General features: G+C 36.7%; 1 long non-coding RNA gene across 1 annotated transcript in view; it reads right to left on the reverse strand.

Moving 5' to 3' along the window:
• Positions 1 to 7,776: 7,776 nt before the first annotated feature.
• The window catches only part of LOC117803116, a 125,370-nt gene continuing 106,490 nt past the window's right edge, over positions 7,777 to 26,656 (reverse strand). Inside the window, exons 2-3 of the long non-coding RNA XR_004626784.1 lie at positions 15,528 to 15,670; positions 7,777 to 8,078 (exon numbers count right to left, since the gene is read on the reverse strand). This is a non-coding gene — a long non-coding RNA (uncharacterized LOC117803116). The remainder of the gene's footprint in view (positions 8,079 to 15,527; positions 15,671 to 26,656) is intronic.

Raw genomic sequence — 26,656 nt, forward strand, 5'->3', positions numbered from 1 at the left:
CTGCAAGGACATGTGTCATCTGGCTGTCCTTCCATCACCCTGTAGGAACTGGGGCTCAAGGAATAAATGCAAAACTCCTGATGCTCAAGCTATTGCCTTTGCTGTGAACAATAACCTTTCCTTTATCTCTGACCAAGGAGTCTCTTATCTTTTACTGGAATCCATGAAATTATGGCAAATATGTTTGTTGTAAGTAGAGTAAAATTTCTAACTCTCAGAGATATTTACAACTAAAAATTCCACCGGATGATTCAACAAAAAGAAACAGCTTCACTCCCCCCCACCACCATCCTCCATGATCTTAACTACCAGTGTCTGACTACAGCTGCCATTAAGTTCTCATCTATAGGCAATGAGTAAATAAACCAATGGGATTACTCTAATGGAACATCATACCCGTTGATAATGCCAGAAGTGTGCTTAAACCTTCACCCAGGAAAGACTATTGATATTCTAAATAGTGTGGAACAGAATGCTTTCAAAGGTTAGAATTGCTAAGAGGTAAAAGTGGTCATTTATGGTCTCTCAGTGAAGGACATCTCTGGACAGTGTGGTTTTAACCTTTATTCTCAAGTGGCACTGGCAACACAGACTGAAAAGGGAATTTGACTTTTCTATGGAGCAGCTGGTTGGAATTGGGCAGAGAAAGGAATAATTTCATGTTATTATTAAAGTTGATGAGTAGTGATATTATATCACATGAAGTCACCATTTATAAAACATGTTCTAGACATCTGGAATATGGATGTGTTCACAAACTGTTACAATGTAGAATTACTCATCAATGGCATCTGGTTTCTACCCAGTCACTAAAAATATGTAGTTAATGGCCAAAGGTCACTTCTGCTAGAAAAAAATAAGAATAATATTGTAATTTTAATTGAAGTTTAATGCATGAAATAATACTTTTCATCATTCTGCAGTATGTATATATTATAACAAAAGGGTTATAAGTTCATTGCTTAGAATTGAATGAAAATCAAACTTATGTAGGAATGACTCATAGGATGAAAGAATATTTCTGGAAGCTCATTTGAAGCCTCTAATGAATATAAAACCTATAGAGAATTATTGGTCACAAAAAAATTAAAAGTGACTATAGAAAAGTTACATAATCTAGTACAATCTTACAAATGTTCAAACACCTTTGGATGACAAAAAATAAAAACAGAGAAATTGAGGTTTAAATAAACTGTGAAAGTCCTCAGAAAGAATACAGCTGCTATCACCATTCTTAGTAGTAATAATTCCTGATGCCCATTATATGCTTCGAATCCAGATGTTAAGAGGCTTATTCTTTTGAAAGAAATATTGCAGAAAGTGTTTTAAGACAAATTATAAAAAGACAACTGAGACATACGTGTCAAGCGTATATATATATATTTTAAAGATTTTATTTATTTATCTGACAGAGAGAGAGAGCACAAGCAAGGGGAGCAGCAGAGGGAGAGGAAGAAGCAGGCTGCCCACTGAGCAGAAAGCATGACACCAGGCTTTATCCCAGGACCCTGGTATCATGACCTGAGCTGAAGGCAGACACTTAACCAACTGAGCCACCCAGGTGACCAAGTGTCAAGGGTATATTGACAGAAGTCAGAGGGTGTTTTGAGAAGAAAAGAATTACCCAGAGATCTACAACTCATTCTGGTCAAATCTCTTTGAAAATATGCTAATGACAGGTAAATTTCACAAGTGCCTCAATGGTGTTTCCTAACAGAATGTGCCCAGTTTAACTCCTATCGCTAATAAATGACACACAAACCTATAATCCATAGATGGGGGCTGTGTACAGCTCCCTGGAATATGCCACAGAAACTATTGACATATAAGTTGAATACGCCTCATTATGAAAAGAGCTACTGTAGCTCTCCAGATTCTGTAATCAATGATGGCATGTATCACCTAGAAAACTGATATATTATATATGGAACTCAGTATTTCCTAATGAGGTAAGTATGAAAATGGGAAACTAGGTCTGTAGTCTAGATATACTGCTGCTGAACCTGGTGCCTCACGACTACTCCTGTCTTTGAAATTATAGTTACAGTATTGTGTAAGATCTCAAATTCTTGTGTGTGATTTGATGATCTGAAAAGTCATGTTATCTCAGTGTATAATCTATTGAAAGTCAGTATACATTCAACCTGAATGGCTTGAATGGAATTTTTCTCTTTTGTTGGACAAATCAATAACCTAATTTATTCTTGAAAATCTATTTTATTATAATATGCTAAAAATTGACTCCTACCTGTAGGTGAATAAAATCTGATTTTTTTTTTGTTAAAAAAAAGAGAAGGGTTTATTTTCCTATGCCAAGAGTTTTAAAACAGACGCCTTCCATTTTGCTTATCGTTAAACAGAAAATTGGCACCTGATAAAAGAAGTTGTATTTACTTTTCTTGAAAGAATTTCCATTTGGATTTTTTTGAATTACCTGAAGCAGCACAGCATTTTCAAATGTAAAAATAAAACATTTGGATGCATCTCTCACACCAGATTAAAATCCTCCTCTTTGTATGTTTAACACTTTATGAGCCTGCCAGGCATCGGATTTGGTTCTCATTGTTTGATCTGATTGTTAACTACCGTTTATCTCAGAACGTTGATTAACCTAATTTTTCATTTCTCCGAATCCCTTGTTTTAGATGAGACACTTCAAGTGCAGTCGCGGAGACTAAGTACATTTAGCGCCGTGTGCTCGGCACAGGGTCCTTCCAGAGCCTAGTGTCGTGAGCATCACTGAAGAAGAAAAAAAGGGAGAAGGAAGAGTAGAAGAAAAAAGAGGAGGAGGAGGAGAAAAGATGAAGATGACAGAGAGGCTAAAGCCACATGATATCCAGCTTTCTCATGGATGCTGCAAGACTAGAATTGAAGTTTTGTCTTGCAGACTTTTTATATGCTATTCCTGGAATATATGAGCCTTAAAGCACATTTTAGGAGGCTTGGTTATTTTCCCCTAGACTCTGAATTAAGGGCCAGCACAATTTCATATTGCATAAAATTGCCACCTCGGGCTCCAGACTCTTCTTTTCCTGTCCTTTCCCTAGTCAATGGCTCACATTTTCTGTCCTCTCCTCTCTCCAGATACCTTCACTGTCATTATTGATTCACACTTTAAAGTCGAAGTATGATTTTTTCCCATTCTCTAACAATATTGTATTTCTCTCAATAATCTTAAGCCTTGCTCTAAGATGGAGCCTCAGAGTAAAATTGTTCTAATTACTTTGTCCAAGCCTGGGGACAGGGAGGCGAAAACCGAAGATTCAAAAGTTTCTCCCCATTCACTCATATTCAGTTTCTTGACCAAAGAATAGCAAGGTTGGGTTTTTTTGTGTGTTCTTTATTTGTTTGTTTCATTGGTTTATTTGTTTGTTGGCATAAGAAGCTATCATGCACTAAAGGATCGTGTAGAAATGTGCTTGCTACAACACCAAATTATATGCTCATTTCTTGGAACAAATAAGGAATAGAAAAAGCTGTACAACAGAATTGCTGAATCTCCCTTATCAATTTCTAGCCACAGAAGCAAGTCTACCAGTTAGTATAATGATTTCCTATAATTTACTCTATATGAAGAGCCTTCCTGGAAGAACCCATGATTTTCTTAGAGCCTAATGATTAGGCCTGCCTGGGCCTTTACCATATTTTATTATCTGGATTACGCAATGTATGGAGCACTCATCCCCTGTTTCACTGTGTCGTGTGCTCCTCGAGATCAGTGAGTCTTCTATCTCAAAGAGGGTCAGCATTTGCAATTCGATTAAATAATCAAAACACGTTCAAGCATTTAACAAGCTTGACAATATTAACAATACTTTTTTAAAATAAACTCTACCCCCAATGTGGGGCTCAAACTCACAAGCCCAAGAGCAATAGTCACAAGTAAGCCAGCCAGGCACCCCTCTTCTCACAAATAATCCTAGGCAGAAACCAACCTGCCACAAGACATCTTAGAGGTTTGCTGGTATCCCAAGAATTTAGGCCTATAAGTAAAATAATAAATGTAAATTCCGGAGTACAAAGGCAGGGGGATGAGAACAAATGTAACATACAATACTCCCTTCTTACCCATGGTTTTGCTTTCCACAGTTTTGGTTACCTGCAGATAACTGTGATCCAGAAGCAGATAAGCCTCCTTCTGATGAATCATCAGGTCAATAGTAACCTAATTCTAGGTCACAGTGCCTCCATCATTCACCTCACTTTATCTCCTTATGTAGGCATTGCATCATCTCACAACCTCACAAGAAGAAGAGTGAATACAATACAAGAGAGACAGACGACATTCACATAATTTTTATTTCAAGGTAGTATTATAATTGTCCTATTTTATTATAACTTACTGTTCTTAATATTTTATTGAGCTTAATTTTAAACTTTATCTAGGTATGTGTATGTAGGAAAAAATTTATAGTATATATAGTACTCGGGCATCTACTGGGGGTCATGGAATATATCTGCTGCAGATAATGGGGGACTTCGCTATTGATCTACTGTGTGCCCAACCCTTCGTATATGTTCGCTGAAGTATTTAGCTTTAGAGAGTAGTCATTTTATTATTAGTAATGAATGAATTGACTCTCAGAGAGTTAAAGTCAAAATTGGATTTTAAGCCTTTAAATTGCCTCCTAGTATATCCAGTGGTGGCTGGAAGTAAAGTTTGAGAATAAATTCACTAATAGAAATCCATATTGAGCAATTAAGTAACTTTAAGGAAAATTATTATGATCACCAAAACAGCAGTTCAACATTGCGAAAATTGTGGGTTAAGTTGTAAAGATATCATTGGCAAAAATATTGAAGTAGGACCATTATCTGGAGGATTATTTAAAAAAATAAACAAAAGTCAAAGTACCATCTCATCTATAAACAAAGCTATGAACATTTTGCTTCTATTAGGTAATCTCGATTGGCCCCAAAGGCTCATTTGAAACAGTTCATGAATGCCGAGTGAAGAATCTGGACTTGATAATGCCACACTCAGATGGAACCCTTCTTATATTTCCTTAGACACATTTTTAAAGCATGTATTTTTATTATTAAATTATTAATACATTAAAATCAATGTAGCTGATTATTCACAACTTCTGAAGCAGGCCAATTACTCCTGCAACTTCTAAAACTGAGTTAAGTGGCAAAAGGGAAGCTGATGCTAAGTCTATAATGTAAGAAGCTACATTGTTTCCTTTACACCTCCCTCAAATCTATGTGTTTCATTTGCGTTCTTAAAGCTAAATACCCTCTATTGCCATTGACAAGTGTTAAATATAAATCCTACAACAATCACTGCAAACCATGTAGTCACTGTCTTCTGCACTTTGTCAGTTCATCAAGCTATTCTCTACAGCACAAGAGCCATGAAATAAGCTACTGTGAAAATGTACAGCTCTTTTTTTTAAAACTATGGTTAAAAGTAGTTTCAGGTTGCAAATTATACTAAACTTAGATGTAAGGAAGTGTATAAATTTATGATGCCCAATTAGCTTTATGCAAATTTAAAGTATTATAGGCACAGAATTAAATCTAGATTGGACACAACATGAGTTAATTATCTTTATTCTCACTCCAGAATGAAACCAAAATAAGATAATTTTCCCTATACATATGTATATATATGTACATATATATACAAAAACATAGTAACTGTGCCATCCATTAATTCTTTCTAATATATTTTTATATGTAATTCACAAAGAAAGAAAATTACCCACAAAAAGGATTGAAAATGTGTCGTCTGTGACCAAAAACAATCTGTAAGTACGTGGGTAAATCTAAACCCATGTTGACACTATAAAACTGGAATGTCCCCATTAGTGATAACCAGAAGATTAAAATCAGAAGAGTGGACAATAATATCTGTTAGTAAGAGACAGGACAGGGACATTCTTAGATGCAGTATTATGAGGACATCAAATTGTTTGAAGAGAAGGTGGAGAAATTTATTCACTTAAACTTTTAGTGAAATGGATTTGATAATTTCAATAACAGCCACATAAAAGGTAGAAATAGAGGATATAATTTCCATGATGCTAAGAAAAACATGTAATGAACATGTAATCTGCATGCAGAAAAATATAGAATAACATGGAAATGAAAAATATTACGGGAGAAATAAATCTTAGTATGTAATATTTTCATATTAATGAAAATGCAAGATTACTTAATACTGAATAATAATGCAAATACTACTATTGTAGATTATGGGATGCAGCCCAAATGGTACTTAGACAAATATTTATACTTTTAAAAGCCTCTATAAAAAAAAGACAATTTATTGCACTTAAGGGATTACATTTGAAAAACAAATAGGCTAATATATTCATGAAATAGAAATCTGATTTAAATAGCAAGAAAAAGATAAACTATACCTAAAGAAGGAAACTGTACGTAAATTACTGAAAATAGCTGAAACAGAAAACAAATACATAATGGAGATGATCAACAAAGCCAAAGACTGCTCTTTATAAATCAGTGTTTGTGAACAGCAATTTTATAACGTCATTGTCGAATTATTTTTCTGCGAATATTCCTTTGGACACATAAGTGACAACAACATTTTGTGTTCTTCCATCCGTGCTTTATATATATTCTTCCCTTCAACCCAACCTTCTGGATCGAAGTAGGGCAAACAGCACGGTTTTCTGTGCATATACCAAAATTCAAGTATATTTCCTTAAAGGCACAGATCTGAGATGGAGTTGAATCCAGAATCCATCCACTTTGGTTGTATGGAGTATAGACCAAACTGCTTTATCAGGCATTAGGACACAAGCGGTCTAAATCTAAACTGATGATTGGGACGCTGGGTTTTGCATTCGGAAGGAAGATAGCAGTCAAAATAAATGGGAAAATGCAGGGGGAGGCAGAAAGGGCAAGTACATTTACAGCATTGCCAATAGCTGACCCCAAACTATAGTTGGCTCTGACTCTTAAGTTTCTACCGTGCACAGGGCTCCAGGAAATGCTTAAGAGGCAGCCAGTAATTTACAGGATGAGGCTTTGAAATCAAATCTAGCCAACAGTGGAGCCCTTGCTTTTCCCTCTGAAATACTCTTAGAAGACAGGAATGTGATTCTGATTTTTGGTATGTTTTGACTGAGTCTCACCTTAATGACTCAGATTTAGAAGGCTTCTCTTTTTAAGATTTCCAGAAAAGAATGCTTGACAAGTTAGACAGCAACCATGTATCTCATTAGCTTCTAGCAAATGTCAGATTTATTTACACATTCAGAGAGTTAATGATGCATTTCTGGATGTTTTCTTATAAGTAACTATTTTCTACCTAATTTTAGAACACCTTGGAAGTTCTGTTGTTTTGTGACTTGTGAAAATTCAATATTCTTATACTTTCAGAAAACATACTTTCTGTGAATGTGTGGAAAGTAATATATACATAAATGTATTTGTGAACACATGGAGAGTAGTATATAATATTATCCTTTCTACTGTACATGCTGTGCACTTTATATACTCTTTATAATCTATGCTATCTATATTATCTATACTCTATACATTGTTATAGATATTATATATCATATATATAATATAATGTTTTTCTGACAGAGGAGATATGCGTGATAAGACTTCATATATGGACCATGTAAACCTGCCTCTTCTTAGAATTGTGATTAATATCATACTTCTTAAGCATATAGAAACCACGTGACAAAAAGACAATGTTATAAGTTAATTATTTCCACGCACTCCATCTGTCTCTTATCCAGTGTAAAGCAGACTTTTTCTTTACCATTACAATTCTGTTGACCCGTTCACTTGAAAAGAATAGCAATAAAAAAAATAGCAATCAGCCCATATTTTCCCAAGCAGTTTTATTATGATAGACTGAACTGCTGGAAAACAAACAAACAAAAAAAAAAACAATGCCTTAGGTTAATGGAAGTTTAGCTCATGCACATGGAACAATTAAAGTCCAAAGAGCCTAGGCAAGTGAGGCTTTGCTCTGCGATTTGTTTCCTACGGCTTCGTTTTCTCCCCATGGAATACTCCACCTTTCTCCCAGAAGTTGCCTTCCTCAAGACGGTTGATGATGAACTTCTGCCACATCCACGTTTCAGTCCCTAGGCAGGAAAAAAAGAGGAGGAACAGGGTAAGATCTTCTAAATGCCTCTCATTTGTGTTCATATTTTACCGATGAGAACTGGAGTACAGAAGCAGTCAGCTGTATGAGGATGAGAGAAGCAGTTTACAGCTGCGCAGACTTGTGCCCAGAAAGAAGGGAACGGATTTTGTTGCACAGCCTGCAGACTGCCAGGGTCCTTCCTTCTTGTGGCCACCAAATACCTGAGCACATTTCTTCCAACAAATTTAACTCATTCTCCAGCTGAGGGACAAAGCCCAAGGTCCTGTCCAACGGCCACATTCAGTCGAAGCCTCTAACACGTGGCCAATGGACATTGCTGTCCATTATGACCAGTTGTGGATTCTCTCCTACCTGGCGACTTGCAAACTAACAGAAGAATGATCTGCCCTTTCTACTCATCCTCACCCACCACACACACATTTGTACACACCCCAGCCTTCCTGGGGACAGAAGCATGAATATAAATAGTTTACATAGCATGTGCCAAAATCCTTAAAAATTCTAAATCAAGCAAATGGATTATTAAATAACTTATATCCACCTTTGAGAAATTCGGAATTCTCAGACTCGTTTGTCCATCCGGAGTGTGGTAACACAGACATACATGCCCCCACCTCCTAACCCTTTATGCCATTCCATCTTTTCACATCCCTCTTTTTGGTCAATTGCATGACACTCGGCCCGCACGTCCAGAGTACAGTCAACCTCCCCTGAAGAGCTGCCCATTAGCCAGTTCTTGGGCTTAAGCTAAGGCCCACAGTGGGGCGGGCAGCTCCCAGGAAGAGGATGTGGATAAAATGTCTGTGCAAAATATGGAGGCCCATGTGAGACTGTTTGGACGGGGTATCCTGGAGTCCCAGGTATCCAAAACATAGCCTAGAATGGAACATGGGTTCCAGCTGAGCACTGTTGCTACTCGGCCTGTAGAATTCTCACCTTGATGATTGGAGCAAGGCTGAAGGATGAAGGAGTCAGGCCCACCAGTGCATGGAGCCCAAGGCAGCACTCCCTCTTGCCTGGGTCCAAAACTGACAGGGAGAATAATATATGATGATGGAAAAGGAACAAACAAATGCTACTGAAAAAAAAAAAAAAAAAGCCCACCGAGAAAAAAGAATGAAAAACAAGTCCATCAGTCCATGACAATGCTGAAATCCTGGGCAGAAACGGTAAAGGCTGGTTTTGCTGAATGTTGCAGAAATTCATTGGTTAGATTCTTTCTGATCTGTGAGAAAAACCACCTTGTTTTCAGTCTTCCTTGGCACTTGACTCTGATTTCTGGGAGGTTCTTCATTGTGTCCATAATCTCCTGTGGCCTGATCTGAAGAAAGTGTATATACTTCCGGGAGATGCAATTTCACAAATGCCTTGCTGTTGCAATTCTAGGAGGCTGAAAACTCTTTTAGAAATAAACAATCAGATTTTTGTAGGCCAGACTTGTAACTCCTTTGTAATTATTCTCTCAAAAGTTATTGGGCTTCTGATTTATTACCTCCCCCCAGTACAATATTTGAGGAACAAACCACAGTGTTTATTTATGAATATTGTTCCAAGTCTGGCTTAAGATTTTATTTTGTGGGACCATTTCTTCCTAACTTGTCTGAATGAAGGTAACTTGAAGACGTCTTGATACAATAGGGCTAGAGTAAAGGCAACACTCATTTTCTAACCATCACCCTGAGTTTAGGTAAATTTCTTGGCTGAGGAATCATAAACAGAGGGCTTGATAAATGTTCTGAATAACATTTTTATTCTCCTGTGTTTGAAGACTACAAAATGAGTTATATTTTCAAACTCTGCAAAGCCTCATATTTCTGGACTTTCCCTTTCTTCTTGTTTTGAAAGTAAGTCAAATCTTGCCTGAGGTGTTTTCTTGATTGTAATAATTTGCATAAAGCAGCAAGATTCAGACAATATACAATCACATTATGGCTCTTTACAACCATTTCCACAGAGGTTGGGGAGCTGAGACTCGATACCCATGTGTTCTGCTTCACAAGTTATCAAAGACAGCAGGTCACCAATGATGACGGCATCACGAGGGTCATGACCTTTCCAATCTTCATGGGTCCACACATATTTTAGGTTTCTGTTATAGCTTGGGATTTTAATGTCTGTTTTGTTTTGACTAAAGTTTAGGCAATAGCAAGAAGTCTCCAAATATAATAACATAAATAAAAGAACTACAATTTCTAGTCTTGCCAGCAGCTAGGTGCAACCATATGCCCAGGAAAACTGGGGGAGTGTATTTGGGGATAATAACTGGCATAACACTTTAACTTTAAAAACTGAAATGCCACTGTGACTGCAAAAAAGTACTCTGCACAGGTCAATGATGGTCACCTAATGATTAAAATCAATAACATCCTTTTGCCCAAATCCTCTTCCCCTGAACTCATTTCCTACTCTTTCATTCCTCTTTCTTACACCTCTGCATTGGACAATAACCCTCATATCTTTTTTTTTTTTTTTTTTAAAGTTTTTTTTTATTTATTTGACAGAGATAGAGACAGCCAGCGAGAGAGGGAACACAAGCAGGGGGAGGGGAGAGGAAGAAGCAGGCTCATAGCGGAAGAGCCCTGACGTGGGGCTCGATCCCAGAATGCCGGGATCACGCCCTGAGCCGAAGGCAGATTCTTAACCGCTGTGCCACCCAGGCGCCCCAATAACCCTCATATCTTGAGCATCTGTTCTCTTTTTATTCAACAGAGATTCAACTCTTTAACTCTTCCTCTCTTTTCCACAGTTTTTGCCCTCACTTTCACAAGCTCTAGATCTCTTTGGCTGTCTGTTTTTCTTACTCCGTGTTGTGTAGTCAATTTTTAATTTTTATCTCTACCTCCTAGATTTCTCTTTAAAACTCCACTCCCAATTTTGGATTGCCTGCAAGATGTCTCTACATAAGATCTCCACTTCCCTAGTTTAATTTTCCACTTTTCCTCCAGAGTCAACTAAAGGAAACTGTCTATTCTTTCTAGTCCAGGCTGTGCCATTCCTCATGGTATCTCCTTCTTCATTTTGCATAATATCTTTGTTTTGCTATTTCTTTTTGTCAACACATTGACACATTATGCCATGTTTCTGTCAAATGCTCATGGGGCACCTGGGTGGCTCAGTTGGTTAAGCGTCTGCCTTTGGCTCAGGTCATGATCCTAGGGTCCTGGGATCCAGTCCCATGTCCAGCTCCCTGCTCAGCAGGGAGTCTGCTTCTCCCTCTCCCTCGGCTTCTCCCTGATTGTGCTGCTTTCTGTCAAATAAATAAATAAAATCTTTTAAAAAATAAAATGTCCATAGAAACTCAATGTCGTATGAAGATTCCATCCTTTAAGCTTCCATACAACTCCACATCTTCTTTTGGGACTCAGACATTAACCAAAGTTCTTGGCCCTACTCCCCTCTTCAAAGGTCATCCTCCCATAAAAAGGAATGTGCCGTACTAGGATTTGTCTGACATCATTCCAGGCACCTGCTATTTTGCAAATCATGCTTCTGTTCCCTGTTTCTAACTCTATGATGAGCAAGTCTATTCAGAGCAAATGCTTCCTGAGCCTTCCCAAAGTGATGCAAGCGTCTCCGAGAAGACACCAGTGGAGACTTAGAGGTGGCTGGTTCACTTTCCTTTATGACCCTGCAATCTTAGTGTGCACAGTAGCAATGTGCAAGTTTGTCATCTGTACAAATTTTGCAGTGGTTTCATAATTCAGGAAAATTAAATTGAAAGAGAAAAAATTAGAATTTTTCTAAGTTGCTTTCATAGATCATAAAAATGCATACAGACTAAAACATTAAATATGATTGCTTGTGCTATCAAACCCCAGTTTCAAGACTTGCTTTCTCTCCCTTCGGTTTCATATCTTATGTCCAATTTATTTATTCTCTCTTAGGTGATGAGTCATCATCCATTTGATTTTGTCTATTTGTTAGCTTTTTTTTTTAATTCAATAACTACATTTTTGTTTACAGAATTTTTTTTCATTTTACAGAGCTTTTAGTATTTCTGCTCTTTTTGTATGATCTCCTTTCTTCTCACAGTTTCTAGTCCACTTTTCAGTTTAAACATGTTTATTTTAAAATCCCTTTCATATTTCCTATTATGTCTAGTTCTTTGTAAATCATTTACAAATAATATACATTTTTTTGCGTATCGTTTTCTATTGTATCTGAGAGCCCTGGAATGAAGTCTTTCTATAAAATACTTTATTTATACTTTGTAATCCATATGGTTTGTCTAAATTCTAAACACTTCTCAAAATTAATTTTTGATCTGGAGTTTGTACAATTCATTCATGATTTATAAACATCCTGCTTCATCATCTCATATCTGAAACACTGTGGTAAAACTTCATAGTCTCGTTTTCAAGATAATCCAGCCCTTCCTTAATGCTGATCTAACGTATGAAGCTCAGCGTCATCTCTCGGTGAGATTCGCTGACTGTGATGGTCTATGGCATGGCCAGTTTTCTCCCTGGAATTTATGTGCATATCGCCTTTTGATACCCACTGAAATGTGTAGCCTTAATTCCCACTCACAGTTCTACTTCATCCTCTTTCTACTTGTAACTTGGAATTAATTTCTTTCTTCTTTTAATTAAAATATTAACTGGAATTTTTATATTTTTTAATGCAACTACTCTCATTAGTTCACTCCACCATGTTGACAAGAATCCCCTCCTTCCCAGCTGAATGCATTGTTTTCCAAACATACAGCTCTTAATGTTGATTCTTTAAGAAGAAATATAACCCTTACCTACATAGCTTTATTTTAAGCCAGACTCTAGTCCCTTGCCCTCATTAGCACATTTCAGCAGATCTGAAATATATACTCAAGAATAACATATTAAGGGATCTAATAGCCCTAGGCTGGGCTTGGCACTTCAAGACGCACAGGACATTTTAGGAGGGCAATCTAAGCCCCATCTCTTTAAAGATTTCTCTGTTCGCATGATAGCTCAAGTGCTTCCTGACATTTCTTGAGATTAGATAACAATTAGATCCAATAACCATATACACAAACATTAGAGCACAAATAGTCTCAGATGCACTGACATATAAAATCACAATGAGAGAAATATTTTCCTATCTGTCCAAAGTTCCTGCTATGGGGATATGATGTAAATTTATTGTCAGAAAAATGCCAAAGTTCTCCCCTTTGTTTATGGATGTTTTCATGCTATGTCACTTGGCAGAGTCATGCTAATTTTTTTCCTTTTTTTAACCCACCAATTGGTTACAATAAGTTGGGATTTTCAAAGTAACTGCTTCTGTCACTTTGGGTCAAACCAAAATCTGAGATCAAGCACCATCTTCCTGTACAAAGATTGAGATACTCTAGTAAAAGCAGATACTGTGGTCAGTGGAGCTGGAGGAGGGAAACCATCATTTTCAGTAACTCTGATCTTCTGTGTAAATTTGGGGATTTCGTCTTAGCCAAGCTACTAGATTACAAATTTTTAAATATAAAGGGAAGTTTTCTAACATTGGGTCTTCTGGATGTTAGTTTAAAATTTTTTAAATCTGTTAATTTAATTTTAATTATAGTAATGTTAGTTTAGAGCCACATGAACTCCACAGGACTGAGAATTCAAGTCCACAAAGTGTCTTTTAGTGTGAAAAGTTCAGACTTTCATTAGAAAACCAGACGTATTATCAATGTCTATTTATAAATATGCTACATAGTTGATCTAAGAATAATTACCTTTCCCCACCAAAGTCTAAAGAATTAGTAGTAGTACATGATATCATAATTTGTTATCTTTCTTTACCAGGAGATAAAACAAACACTTACATAAAAAGAAAAAAATGCTTATTTGCTGGAGGTTCTTGCTGGATATTCTTTTTAAGAACCTATGGGTATTGTTGAAGAAAAAATATTCCATTGGTTCAAAAAAAAAAAAAACTCTTTTGAAATTTTTTATGCCTTGCTTTAGTTTTGGTATAGATCCATGAAAATCAATCGTATATAGAGAAAAAGTCATCATTCTTTAATGCAACAAAAATATAATACTTGAGTAGAATAAATAGCTAATAGGCAGAGAAATATATGTATTTTTCCAAAGAAAACATACTGACAGGCACAGTGGGTGCAGGTTGGGGGAAATGAGTGAAGGTGTTCAAAAGGTAAAAACTTGCAGTTATAAGATAAATAAGGGCTAGGTAAGTAATGTACAGCATGGTGACTAAGTTAATATTGTATTATATACTTAGAAGTTGCTAAAAGATTAGATCTTAAAAGTTCTCATAAGAAGAAGAGAGATAACTCTGTGAGGTGATGGATGTTAATTAAACTTATTAGTGGTAATCATTTTAGACATATGCCTGAACATCATGTCTGTACACATTGGACTAATACAATATTATATGTCAGTTTTATCTCAAAAAAGCAGAGAAAACATAAATACTTAACATTAGTAATTCTCTAAGGTCCCATATTGTTAATATTAAGTTTGGTTGGTTAAGATCAGCTTTTGTTCCTTTTGTCATTATTAATCTGTAATGTAATAATTTCAGACTCTTTGAATATCCCAACATTTATAATCTAGTGATTTTTCCTTAGCTTACAGTTTTTGCCTGAGTCAGTTATTACTATAATGATTATTAAATAGTGATTTTTCTATTTCTATTATTTCTTCTAAATTTTAATCAATATTCTTATTTAAATAAGACATTGTCCCCCTTTTAGTATTTAAAATCAATATTTTGCTAAGTGATTAGGTGCACTTATAATACGGTCCTTCATGTAAAAGGAGGCTTGATTTGTTCACAAAACTTTTATGCCCCGATAATGTACTTAGTCCACCATTTTACCATGTTCCCCTCAGGTGAGATCTGTTTATATCAAGAGTATCTAGCAGCTCTTCGAATATTTATACATTGGAAAGTTTTAACCACCATGGAAATTCCATGAAATTTTACATAAGTGCAAATATAAATCTGCAAATGCCTAGGAAGTCTTTAGCATGGGTGTACATTTTTTAAACAAGAATTTGAAAGAATATTGAAATAGTAACTAGTGGAACTTCCTGTTATGGAGTGAAGCAAATCTTTCAGCTGTATGGAAATTAAAAAGTAACGTCAAATATAACTTATCAAACCTAAACAATTACTATCTGACATAGAGGCATATCTCAGAGATATTGTAGGTTAATTTCCAGACCACCTCAGATAAAGCAAATGTTGCAATTAAGCAAGTCAAATGAATTTTTTGGTTTCCCAGTGCATACAAGGCTATGTTTACCCTATACTGTAGTCTATGAATTGTGCAAAAACATTATGTCTAAAAAAAATGTATACGCCTTAATTAAAAAATGCTGTATTGCTAAAAAATACTAGCCATTATCCAAACTTTCAGCCAGTCCTAATCACTGAGCACAAATCACCAGAACAAATATAATAACAATGAAAACATTTGAAATGTTATGAGAATTACCAAAATGTGACCCGATGACATGAAGTGAGCAAATGCTGTTGGAAAACTGGCTCCGATAGATGATTTGCTTGATGTGGGGTGCCCACAAACCTTCAACTTGTAAAACATGCAGCATCTGCGAAGGGCTATAAAATGAGGTGTGCCTGTCAAAATAAAATAGAAGCAGCATTCATGTTGGGGAAGTAATAGCCTTCAGGAATTAGACTCATTTTTCTTGGGCTCAATTGAATGCAACAAAAGATGTTTGGGTATTTCCCTATGCATTCCCATTCCAATTAATTTTCGAACTGCGTGCGTGTTCCCTCTCTCACAATATGCACTACACTACGTTTATGGAGAGGCTATCCTAGAAACATTAAGGCTACCCCAGAAACATTTCATATTCAGTAAATGCTACATGGCCGACCAGCTCACCTTGTGGATGAGCTCTGTGTATTCTGACCACTTCTACTTTATGACCAGAGACATCACAGAGTGCTTAGGATAGATCACTTTGAGTTTGAGTTGAGGACTACTACAGGCCTTTTTAATATTTTTAAAGTTACGTCAATAAAGATAATGCTTGATACAGGTTTTCACAAATACCCTTTTATCAGGTGAAGGAACCTTCGACTTAGGATTTGCTAAGTGTTTTGTTTCTGTTTTTATTTTTATTCATGAACAGGTGCTGAATTTTTGTCAAATATTTCCATGCAACAACTGAGATTAATTTATTTGTTAAAATGTATAAACACACCGTTACACTTCCTGATACTATGTTCTTTTCTATGGCTGGAACAAAACAAATTTAAATGTGATATATTTTATATACATACATTGCAGGTTTCAATTTGGTAAGAGTGTATTCATGCTTTCTGCATCAGTGTTCATAAATGAGTTTGCTCTGCAATTTTATTTTCTTGTACTATTCTTGTCCAGTTTTATAATTGAGGTTATACAGGTCTAATAAAAAGTGCTCGGGAGTCAGTCCTCTTTTCCTATTCTCTGAACAGCTTTTGTAAGATGAGGATTGTTGTGTTTCTTCAAAGGCTTGTTAAAACATCTCCAAAACTATTGGCCATCACTTTCTTTTCCAAAACTTTTGCAGGAAGGATATTTTGGCCACTGATTCATATTTTACATTAATAGTTACATATTTCATTTATGTTAGTTGAGAATATATTTTCTGAAGTATATTATTCCTTTTCATGGGGTGCCTGGGTGACTCAGTCGTTAAGCATCTGCCTTCAGCTCAGGGCATGATCCCAGAGTTCTGGGATTGAGCCCCACATCAGGCTCTTCTGCTATGAGCCTGCTTCTTCCTCTCCCACTCCTCCTGCTTGTGTTCCGTCTCTCACTGGCTATCTCTTTCTCTGTCAAATAAATAAAATAAAATCTTTAAAAAAATAAAATAAATAAAATATATTATTCCTTTTCAAATATATTGTCATTAACATTTTCATTGTCTTAGAAGTTTTAAATAGCTTCTACTAATGTAATTATTCTATTTTCTAAAGCTAATTTTCCTTCTCTGTGCTTTTTCTTTTTTCCTAGTTTGCCTTGATAGATCATGGTGTGTTTTCACTCTTCTAAAGAATCAACTTTTTGTATTATTATCTCTAGAGTCCCCGCCTCACAAAATGTAACATTTTTGTTTTATTAATGTCTGATTCTTATTATTTTCTTTCTCCCACTTCTTTTTACTCTGTACATTTTTCCTATTTTTTGAGTTGATAATGACACAATAGGACCAACAACAATAACATAATAATGCATTTCATGAATATTCAAACACCCACCAAGTGTAGATCTTGTTTGAGATGTGGGGACACGATGTTTTTGAGAGAAGAAACGAACACTAAAACATTGAACATATGAGTGCTATTTTAGTTAGTGTTGTAGTGAGTGATAAATCAATGCTATAAAGGAGAAAATGATTTGTGGAGATGGAGAGATGCATAGGACACTTTGTTTAGGTAGGAAGGTCAAGGAATTCTTTGGAGAGATGTGGTGTGTTGGCGTGGCTATGGGAAGGGATGGAGGGAAGGGGCAGGTCCCGCAGGCACCGGGCACAGAAGAGCCTTCATGAGCCAGAAGACGATCACAAGAGATTGAAGCCTACAGCAGAGTTAAAGTGGGGTTTTGAAAATGGCTCTAAAAGAAGATGGAGAAATAGGCAGAAACAAGATTTTGTAGGACAAGGGAGGGAGTTTAGATTTTGTCATAAAGCAATACAGCCATTGAAATGTTTAAGCAAGGAAGGTAAACATAACCTATGTTATGTTCTGAGAAAACCATGTTTCCTCTTCTGCAGAAATGAATAGGGGAGGAGAAACCTTTGGAGTGGGAGCACAAAGAGGAGGCTGGTGTCATTACTCAGGTGAGACAGATGGTGCTTTGAACTAAGGTGATATCAATAGAGACAAGGCTAAAAGGGCAGATTTGGGTAACATTTTTAAAATATCATTGATAAGACAGAACTCGTATTATTACAAAGCTGGACTCAGTGGTGTGCAGTGTATAAAATTTTTTCCCCTTTGTCATCCTTCACTTTAAATAGTCTGTCAGATATTGCCTTCTTGCCCCTGGATAGTATATTTAGATGCAAAATCATTCCTGGTTACTTTCATGTATTAGAAACCCCATTTTCAAAAAAAAGAAAAAGAAAACCCATTTTCAAACATTGAAAAAAAGCCTAGCTAAGATTAGCGTCAACATTATGACCTATTATCCAATATAAGCATGTCCCCTTCTTTGGCTCAAGTCTGGCCTGAGAATTCTGCAAGGCATTAGTGAAATAGGGCACTATTAACTTCCTGTCACTGCTTTTCTCCTCTCGACTGGGCTGCCTCCGGGTCCCCCGGCTAGAGAACAGAGAAGGAGATGAGACAGTTGGGGGAGAAGGGGGAGTTGGACTGGTGTTTTTGTAATCCACCATTGGCATCTTCTGCATGGCAAATGTACTCAAATTATTATTATTTTTATTCTTTCATGGAGTACATCGTGGCTTTTGGAATGCAAGCTTCTTCTGTCATGGAGACCGCTCACACTACCATTTCCTTGTGAAGATGTTAGCCATTCAAGTTAACCACTGAATACACAAATTTTGTTTCTTCTCTGCAGCACAGAAATGTAGCAGAGCCTCCCACCTGCAACAGGTCCCTCTGCTCTGCCCCACGGATGGAATCCAGCCAAACCAGTCTAATACCTTGAGACTTTTCCAGACAAAAGAAGACAAAAACGTGTGTTTGCCTTGATCAGATTCTCCAGAGGAACAGACCATATGCTCACAAAACCACTCTCGGTAGACTTCTCTTCTACAACAACCTAGACAAGCCAAACATTTTTGGCTAAGAAAGCATCTGGCTGGCAAGGAGATGGCAAGGTTGCGCCCTTGGACACTGCTGCCCCTTCGGACCTCATCGAACCTCTTGAAACTCCCTGAGCTAGTCTTGAAATAAGGAAAAATCTCCACCCTCATAGAACACAAAGGGAGGTAAAAAGCCAAAGACTGACAATCTTTTTTAAGTCCAAGACATCCTCCTCGCTCAATCCATTGGGTCTTTAGTCTTTATTACATAAACTTAAAGGTGTGTGTGGAGGTCAGGATGGCAGGCCTGATTTTGAGCATCTTTTAGCAAATACTATGTATTTCTTCTAACACGTTTTTGCTCTCTTTAAAAAAAAAAAAAAACAATGCTCACCCATTAGCACTTATCCTCTCAGTTTGGAGAAACAATAAAATTATCAGAAATAGCTGAAAAGCTATTTAGTATCATTTAATCCCCAAATTAACTATAATTTAGGTTTATTTTTCCTATTTTCAGAAGGGGAAAATGATGCAGGAAATGTGAATTATTTAAGCATATTTACATGCTTAACATGTTGTACTACAGCAAGGATAAAAACAAACTATTCAGATTCCCTGACAAGAAGATACTAACTCAGAATTCTACAAACTTGGATTGAAACGTTAATGTAATATCTCTGAAATATGAAGACCTGTGTTAAATATATATATGTATACATATATATACACACATATATATGCCTTGTTAGCCTAAAAATCATGTGGTCTCAAAGTGAATTCTTGTTTTACTATACACGTTACTCATACAAATGAAAAACATTGAACCAATTTTTTTTTACTTATATATTGAATCTTGTCTTCTTTGAAGATGTGCAACTGTTCCTGACTTTAGAGATGACCTTTTCCATACTCTTACATGTGCTTTCTTCTAAGTAGAATCTAAGGGAAGAAATATTTCCTGAGACTGTGATAAATGCATTTAATGATAACCAACGATAATTTAATTTTACCTTATCTTCAGAATGGAGACATTATAACTTAATTTACCTTAATTAATGAATTAATTATGTGATAATTTATTTATAATTAAATTGTAATTTAAAAATTGTCTGATTAAACATTTTGGAATTATTCTTCAGAGAAAATAAAGCATAAAGAAATAATCTGTTATAAAGGTTATCTGTAGTCAGGATAGCTAGTATTGCTTTTTGTTTTCTTTTTTGAAGAAGGCCTGGCATTTAATTTTAAAAGGCTGTATGATGGCCAATCTAAGGGAAAAAAGGGAAAAAAAGTAAATCCAGCCATTATACATTTTTTTGTTCACGAGAACTCAATGTTCTGATCTGAAATACTCACCACCCACTCTCACATGTCACCAGGAAGAAAACGTCTGCTTGCACTGCTAGAGAAATACTTGTTCTGCTAACCAACAATCATTTTTTCAGAGGGCCTAGACACAGAAAAATATAATTTATACCCTATTTGAGCACATGTATTTTATTTTCATTCAATCATTATCTTATTTAAAAACGTGAGTTTTGCGCTCTTCAAGGTATTGTGTGATGCATTCCCCAAATGATGCACTAAAAGCTGGTAGCTTCATATTGTATATTGAGACTATTTCCTTCTCTCAGAAGAAGATTTAAATACCCTCATATATCCAGAACTAGAGGAAGCTGTATGATAGGAACCAGCCAAGACTCACTGTCAGAAGGTCTGTGTAAAATTTCCAGCCCTGCTATTTAACAACCACAGAAACTTAAGGAACAGAAAACCCTTTGGAGCTGTAATATCTTCATTTGGAAAATGGAGACAGCAATAGTTATCTCTAGGGTTTACTATGAGGACAGAATGAGAATACTTTTACAATTGCTTTGCAAACTCTAAAGAATTTGGCATTATTAAAATATTTCAAGAAAGTAAATGATGTAATTTTCGATGTTTTGTTAACTATTTCTGTACACTGAAGTGCCATGTTGTGTCCTAAATCAACAGTGTACTAAATGGTACTTCAGTGGTCTGTTTCCAGGGAATAACTTTCACATGGGTATTATCCAGTTGCATATAATGAAATGTGATATATAATCGAACATTACACATTTAACTTATCATCTGGGAAATTGGAATTGCCAGTCCCTGAGAAAATAATGAAAACCCATGCTTCCAGAGAAATATATTGAAATTCATTTCTTGAGTAAAGATACATATGGGAGAGGGAAAAAAAAAAGATAAAATTGCTTTCTCTTTTTTTTATGTTCAGGAATAAAATCTAATTCCTGGAAGAATATAGTGTAATGTGTAAGGAACAACACAACTGTTGATGCTTGAAAATGTTATTTCAGCTGCAATTAGGAAAATAAGAGAACTTTCTGAAAAATGCTCTGAAAAGTGTTCTAAGAATGACAACAAAAGAGGGTCTACTTGAAAGTGTGATATTTAATGAATTGCTAATTAAAAAGACCCTCAGCCATATGAGGTTATATTACTTTGTGGAATTCCAACCAAAGGTGGGTTTTCTGAATAACCAAACACATTTATATTCTTTTATAACTCCCAAGATTAATAGGCTGTCTCCTAGGACCATGGACAGCACAGGAGTGAAAGGGTCATGGTGAATTTAAAGCATGTCTGGCCTTCTCTTTAGTTCTACTGCAAGTGAATTAGGCATGGCTACAAAGGAGTGGGTTGGTTTGCCTCTTGGCCTTCAGTAATTTACCATAATTTACAGTACAAAGCATAAATAAATTTACATATAACATAAATAAATTTATTTTCTGTCACATGAGGAATTGATTTGGCAAGTAAATTAATTTATCAAAGAAGCAGTTTTCAAATTCCTGTTGTTTTAAACATAACATATAACTAAATTGAATCAAGCTATTAGCTTCTTTTGCTTATTTGTTTCTTTTTAATGTACATTTTGTGTTTCAAACAAAGTAATTTCCTTTCAGACTGTTCATCAGATAATCCAGGAAAATAAAATGGGTTCACTCTTGGTGTTGTACATTCTATGGACAAATGTATAATGATGACATGTATCCACCATTAGAGTAGCACATAGAGTGTTTTCACTGCCCTAAAAATCCTCTGTTCTTTGCCTATACACAGCTTTCCTTCCCCAACCCCTAGCAACCATTCATCTCTGTACTGTCTCCATAGCTTTGCCTTTTCCAGAATGTCATGTTACTGGAATCATAATGTATATACCCTTTCCAATTTGGCTTCTTTCACTTAGCAATATGTATTTAAGGTTCCTCTGAGTCTTTGCATGTCTAGATAGAACATTGCTTTTTAGCACTAAATAATATTCCAGGGTCCAAATTGCCACAGTTCATTGATCCATTCACCTTTTGAAGGACGTTTTGCTTGATTCTGAGTTTTGATAACAATAAGTAAAGCTGCTATAAACATCCATGTGCAGGTTATAGTCTGAACATCAGTTTTCAACTACTTTGGGTAAACACAAAGAAGTGATTGCTGGATGATAGGTTAATGTCTGTTTAATTTTGTAAGAACAGTCTGCTCTTATGAATTCTATTTCTCTGTGTTCTTTCCAAGCTTTTTCTTTATTTTTCTTCCATTTCTTTTTGAATAAATAATGATTTGTAATGATAATTTTCCTGGCCACATCAAGCTGGTATAAAGATATAAGTAACAATAAAAAAAAATGTCTTCCAGGGGCGCCTGGGTGGCACAGCGGTTAAGCGTCTGCCTTCGGCTCAGGGCGTGATCCCGGCGTTATGGGATCGAGCCCCACATCAGGCTCCTCCGCTATGAGCCTGCTTCTTCCTCTCCCACTCCCCCTGCTTGTGTTCCCTCTCTCGCTGGCTGTCTCTATCTCTGTCAAATAAATAAATAAAATCTTTAAAAAAAAATGTCTTCCAGATAGTCTTTAAGCTAATCTTATAAGTTGAGATCTCTGAAACATTAAATTCTCAAGTTTATAAATTCTCATTCAAGATCTTAGGAGGAATGAGTTCTTCTCACTTTAGACTCCTAAAGCGTCTCACTATAAATCTCTGTGTTGTTCTCCCAAATATAAAAAACATGTGTCCTTCACTCTAAGTAAAAGCTGTCACGCTGATGTTACTCTGTTTGATCTGAGTTTCTAATTATTTCTGATCATGCTGATGCCAAAGGTCTACTTAAGGATTTTCTTTCCTGTATTCATATGACTAAATAACTCACTACCACTAACAACATAATAATACAGCCTACGTGATAATATGGTCTTATCACCTATCAGACACGTGGTCTTGAGCCAAAAAATAGTACCTACTTCAAAAGATTTCTTGAAGGAGTAATTAAATTAATACTTGTCTAGATTGCTTAGGACAATAGTTAGAACACTTAAAAGACTAAAGAAAGATTAACTACTATCATTTTGCCTTTTGTTAGTTATTATTATTGCCTGTCCTAATAATATAAAAATTTTAAATTTACTTTGGAGCTTGTAGTTGGTATGCGTTGAATTGTGACCCCCTCCTAAAAGATATGTACCAGTCCTAACTCTCAATACCTGTGAATGTGGCATTATTTGGAAATAGGGTTTTGTAGATTTAATCAAGTTAAAATAAAGTCATTACTATGGTGGGCCTTATTCCAATATGACTGGCATCCTTATAAGAAAGGGGAAGTTTAGACTCCACAGAGAGAATGGCATGAGAAGACACAGAGATACACAGGTACAAAAGGAACACAGTCACATGAACATGGAGGAGAGATTGGAGTGTCATAACCATGAAATGCTGAGTGCCTCTGCAAGCTGGAAGAGGAAAGGAAATACCCTTCCCTAGAGGTTTTAGAGGAGCATGTCCCCGCCAACAACTTGATTCTTGATTTCTAGTCTCCAGAACTGTGAGAGATTAAATTTCTGTTCTGTTAAGCCACGCAGTTTGTAGAACTTTATTATGGCACCCCTACAAAAGGAGTAGAGTAGACTTGTCACTGAATGTTGTTCATCTGTCTCTGAACTTTGCTTCACCTGAAGCATTTGTATCCCAAATGGTCTAACACGGAAGAAAAAGATGAGCTTTCTACCTATGTAACAAATCATTCTTCTGACTTATTCTTTTACATTTTCATAATGCCCAGACCCCCTTTGTAATGTGATAAATGCATTTTAGATACTATGCCATGCCCCACAAAGAAGTCTACCTTCGTAGGCCGAGTACTTCTCCTTGGCGCACCTTTTTCCATGGCGCAGAAAGGTGCATCTAGGATATATCCATTTTCATGGTGAGATCCCCCACCACCATCACATTTCTCAACAGGTTAGAGATAATGAAGACTCAGTCTCACCACTTGTTTTATTTATTTTTTATTTTTTTTAAAGATTTTATTTATTTATTCGACAGAGATAGAGATAGCCAGCAAGAGAGGGAACACAAGCGGGGGGAGTGGGAGAGGAAGAAGCAGGCTCCTAGCGGAGGAGCCTGATGCAGGGCTCGATCCCATAACACCGGGATCACGCCCTGAGCCGAAGGCAGACGCCTAACCGCTGTGCCACCCAGGCGCCCCTCACCATTTGTTTTAATCTCATGACAGGGAGCTAAGTGTCAACTCCATATTTTCAGCCATTGCCTTCCCCAGAAAGTCCATTGGCCATTATTCAAAGACTAGCTGATCCAATTTACTCTGGTATGCTAGAATTCTTACTGTTGCTGCTCTAAAGGTCCTTACCTGTTTCCCACCGGATGCCCTCTAGTACGGCCTTGTTAAAGTTCTAACAAATAATAAATAAATCATAAGCCTGATTTACCTGCTTCCATGTTTTCGATCATTCTGCTCCATTTACTTCTAATACCGATACTCACATCCCTGCCTTCCCATATTTCATCTGATTACCCCTACTCATTATCATATTTCATATTTCACATTTTATAATACACTAATTTCCACATTCATTGAGACCTACAATCTGGAAATCTCTGCATTTGGACATGGCCATCAAGTCTCCCCACTGACAATTACATAAAGCATACCTGCCCCTCTCAGGGGTAGTTCATGTCCACCACCTGCAATGGTTTTCCACTAGTGCTCTGAAGGGAGAGTGTTCCTGGTTCTTACTTTTGTAGATTAAGGGTTTGGCTCCCTTGGGGCAGATAGTAGAGGTGAAGGAGTGCAGTTTCCCCAGTGGCTTCTCTTCCCCTGCTATACTCAGCACCACAAGAAAAGTGTCCTTAGGCTCTCTGATCTTCCCTGTGAGCCCCTTGCAGGACAGCGCCCCTCCCTCCCATCCAGCCCTAAGTGGTTTCTCATTTGTCTGCCAGCCAACTTTTATCAATTTAAAATTTGAAAGCTTTATCTTCTTAATGGCTTCTATGGTCTTCAAAGCTCAGCCCCAGGTCAGCAAAATCTTGGCCTTCTCTCTCCCCAGGTTTCAGATTACTCCATACACTGAAATTTCAGTTTTCTAATATTTTCAGGAGAAATACCTAATTTTCAGTTTGTTCAGCTTTTTGTGAATTGTCAGAGTGTCAACAGTACCCTTTCCAGCTCCCTGTTCTCCAAGCTGAAACCTGTAAGTTGTGTGGATTGTTTTAGAAAACTATGTGAAGGGACGGCTAGATGACTCAGGAAGCATCTGCCTTCAGCTCAGGTCATGATTCCAGGGGCCTGGGATCAAGTCCCGCATCAGGCTTCCTACTCAGCCAGGGAGCCTGCTTCTCCTTCTCCCTCTGCTGCCCCCCCCCCCCCCCNCCCCCCCCCCCCCCCGCCTGTGCTCTCATCTCTCTCTCTCAAGTAAAAAAATAAAATCTTAAAAAGAAAGAAGAAAGAAAGAAAGAAAGAAAAATAAAGAAAGAAAGAAGGAAAGAAAGAAAGAAAGAAAGAAAGAAAGAAAGAAAGAAAGAAAAGAAAGAAAGAAAAAAGAAAGAAAACTATGTGAAATCTGTTTCTTTAAAAATTCTTCTCCCACACCATTTCATATGTACTTTTCAACATCATAGGTAACCCTTCTGTTTCTTTTCCAATGTCTGTGCCATTGTATAATTGAAATTCTCCTTCCTACTTTTTAAAATAATATTATTTTAATCTTTTGAGAAAAACTAGTATTCTCCTTTCACCCAAGAGCCTCAGAAAAGGTTTTGTTTGTTTTTTGTTTTCAGATTAGGCCAACATGGATGATTACTGGGGCAAAGTTGGATAGTAGGGGAGGAATTTAATTTCCTTATACTTTTAAGCCATATATTATTGTCATTGTGCATATGTATTTTCTTGTAGATTTGAAAGAGGACTTCAGTTGCCTCCATTTTGACCTCAAACTTTTTAGATGGATTCTTGTTTCGGGCCTGTCTCTGGGCCAGACGGAAGACCCCGAGGGCAGAGTATCCCCTTCTAGGAACTGGAACTATCCCCTCAGCCAAAAAGGACTGCCCTGAGCCAGCAAGACCCTGCCCCTGCTTGACTCCAAGACAGGAATCTTTTGCCCCTCAGTGCCAGCCTCATGCACCCACCCACCTTTGTCCCACATTTTGCTTGTATCAACCTGGAAGTATTTTCGGCACTTTGGAGGCAGTCTTTGAGACATTAGTCCATTGTCTTCCCTGTGTTGGACTCACTGAAATAAATTCCTTTCTTGTTTCACTACCAGTCCTTTCTCTGCTTTTGAATTTTGTCCTTTTATCTGTGATGAGAGGCCTGAACGTGGTGTGTTTGGGACCCTGAGCCAGGTGCTCTTGCAGCCCTGCTGTAGATTTAAATGCCTTTGAGAAAAGGCATTATTCCATTTTAAAATTCTGTCCTATGCAGTGTTTCTACAAATTAGGTATTAAATAGTTATTGAATTTATTTAGTTTGAGTACTTATGAATCTTTATCAAGACCAAGAGTCCCCAAAA

Source organism: Ailuropoda melanoleuca, chromosome 7 (assembly GCF_002007445.2).
Source record: "Ailuropoda melanoleuca isolate Jingjing chromosome 7, ASM200744v2, whole genome shotgun sequence".
Classification (NCBI taxonomy): Eukaryota; Metazoa; Chordata; class Mammalia; order Carnivora; family Ursidae; genus Ailuropoda; species Ailuropoda melanoleuca.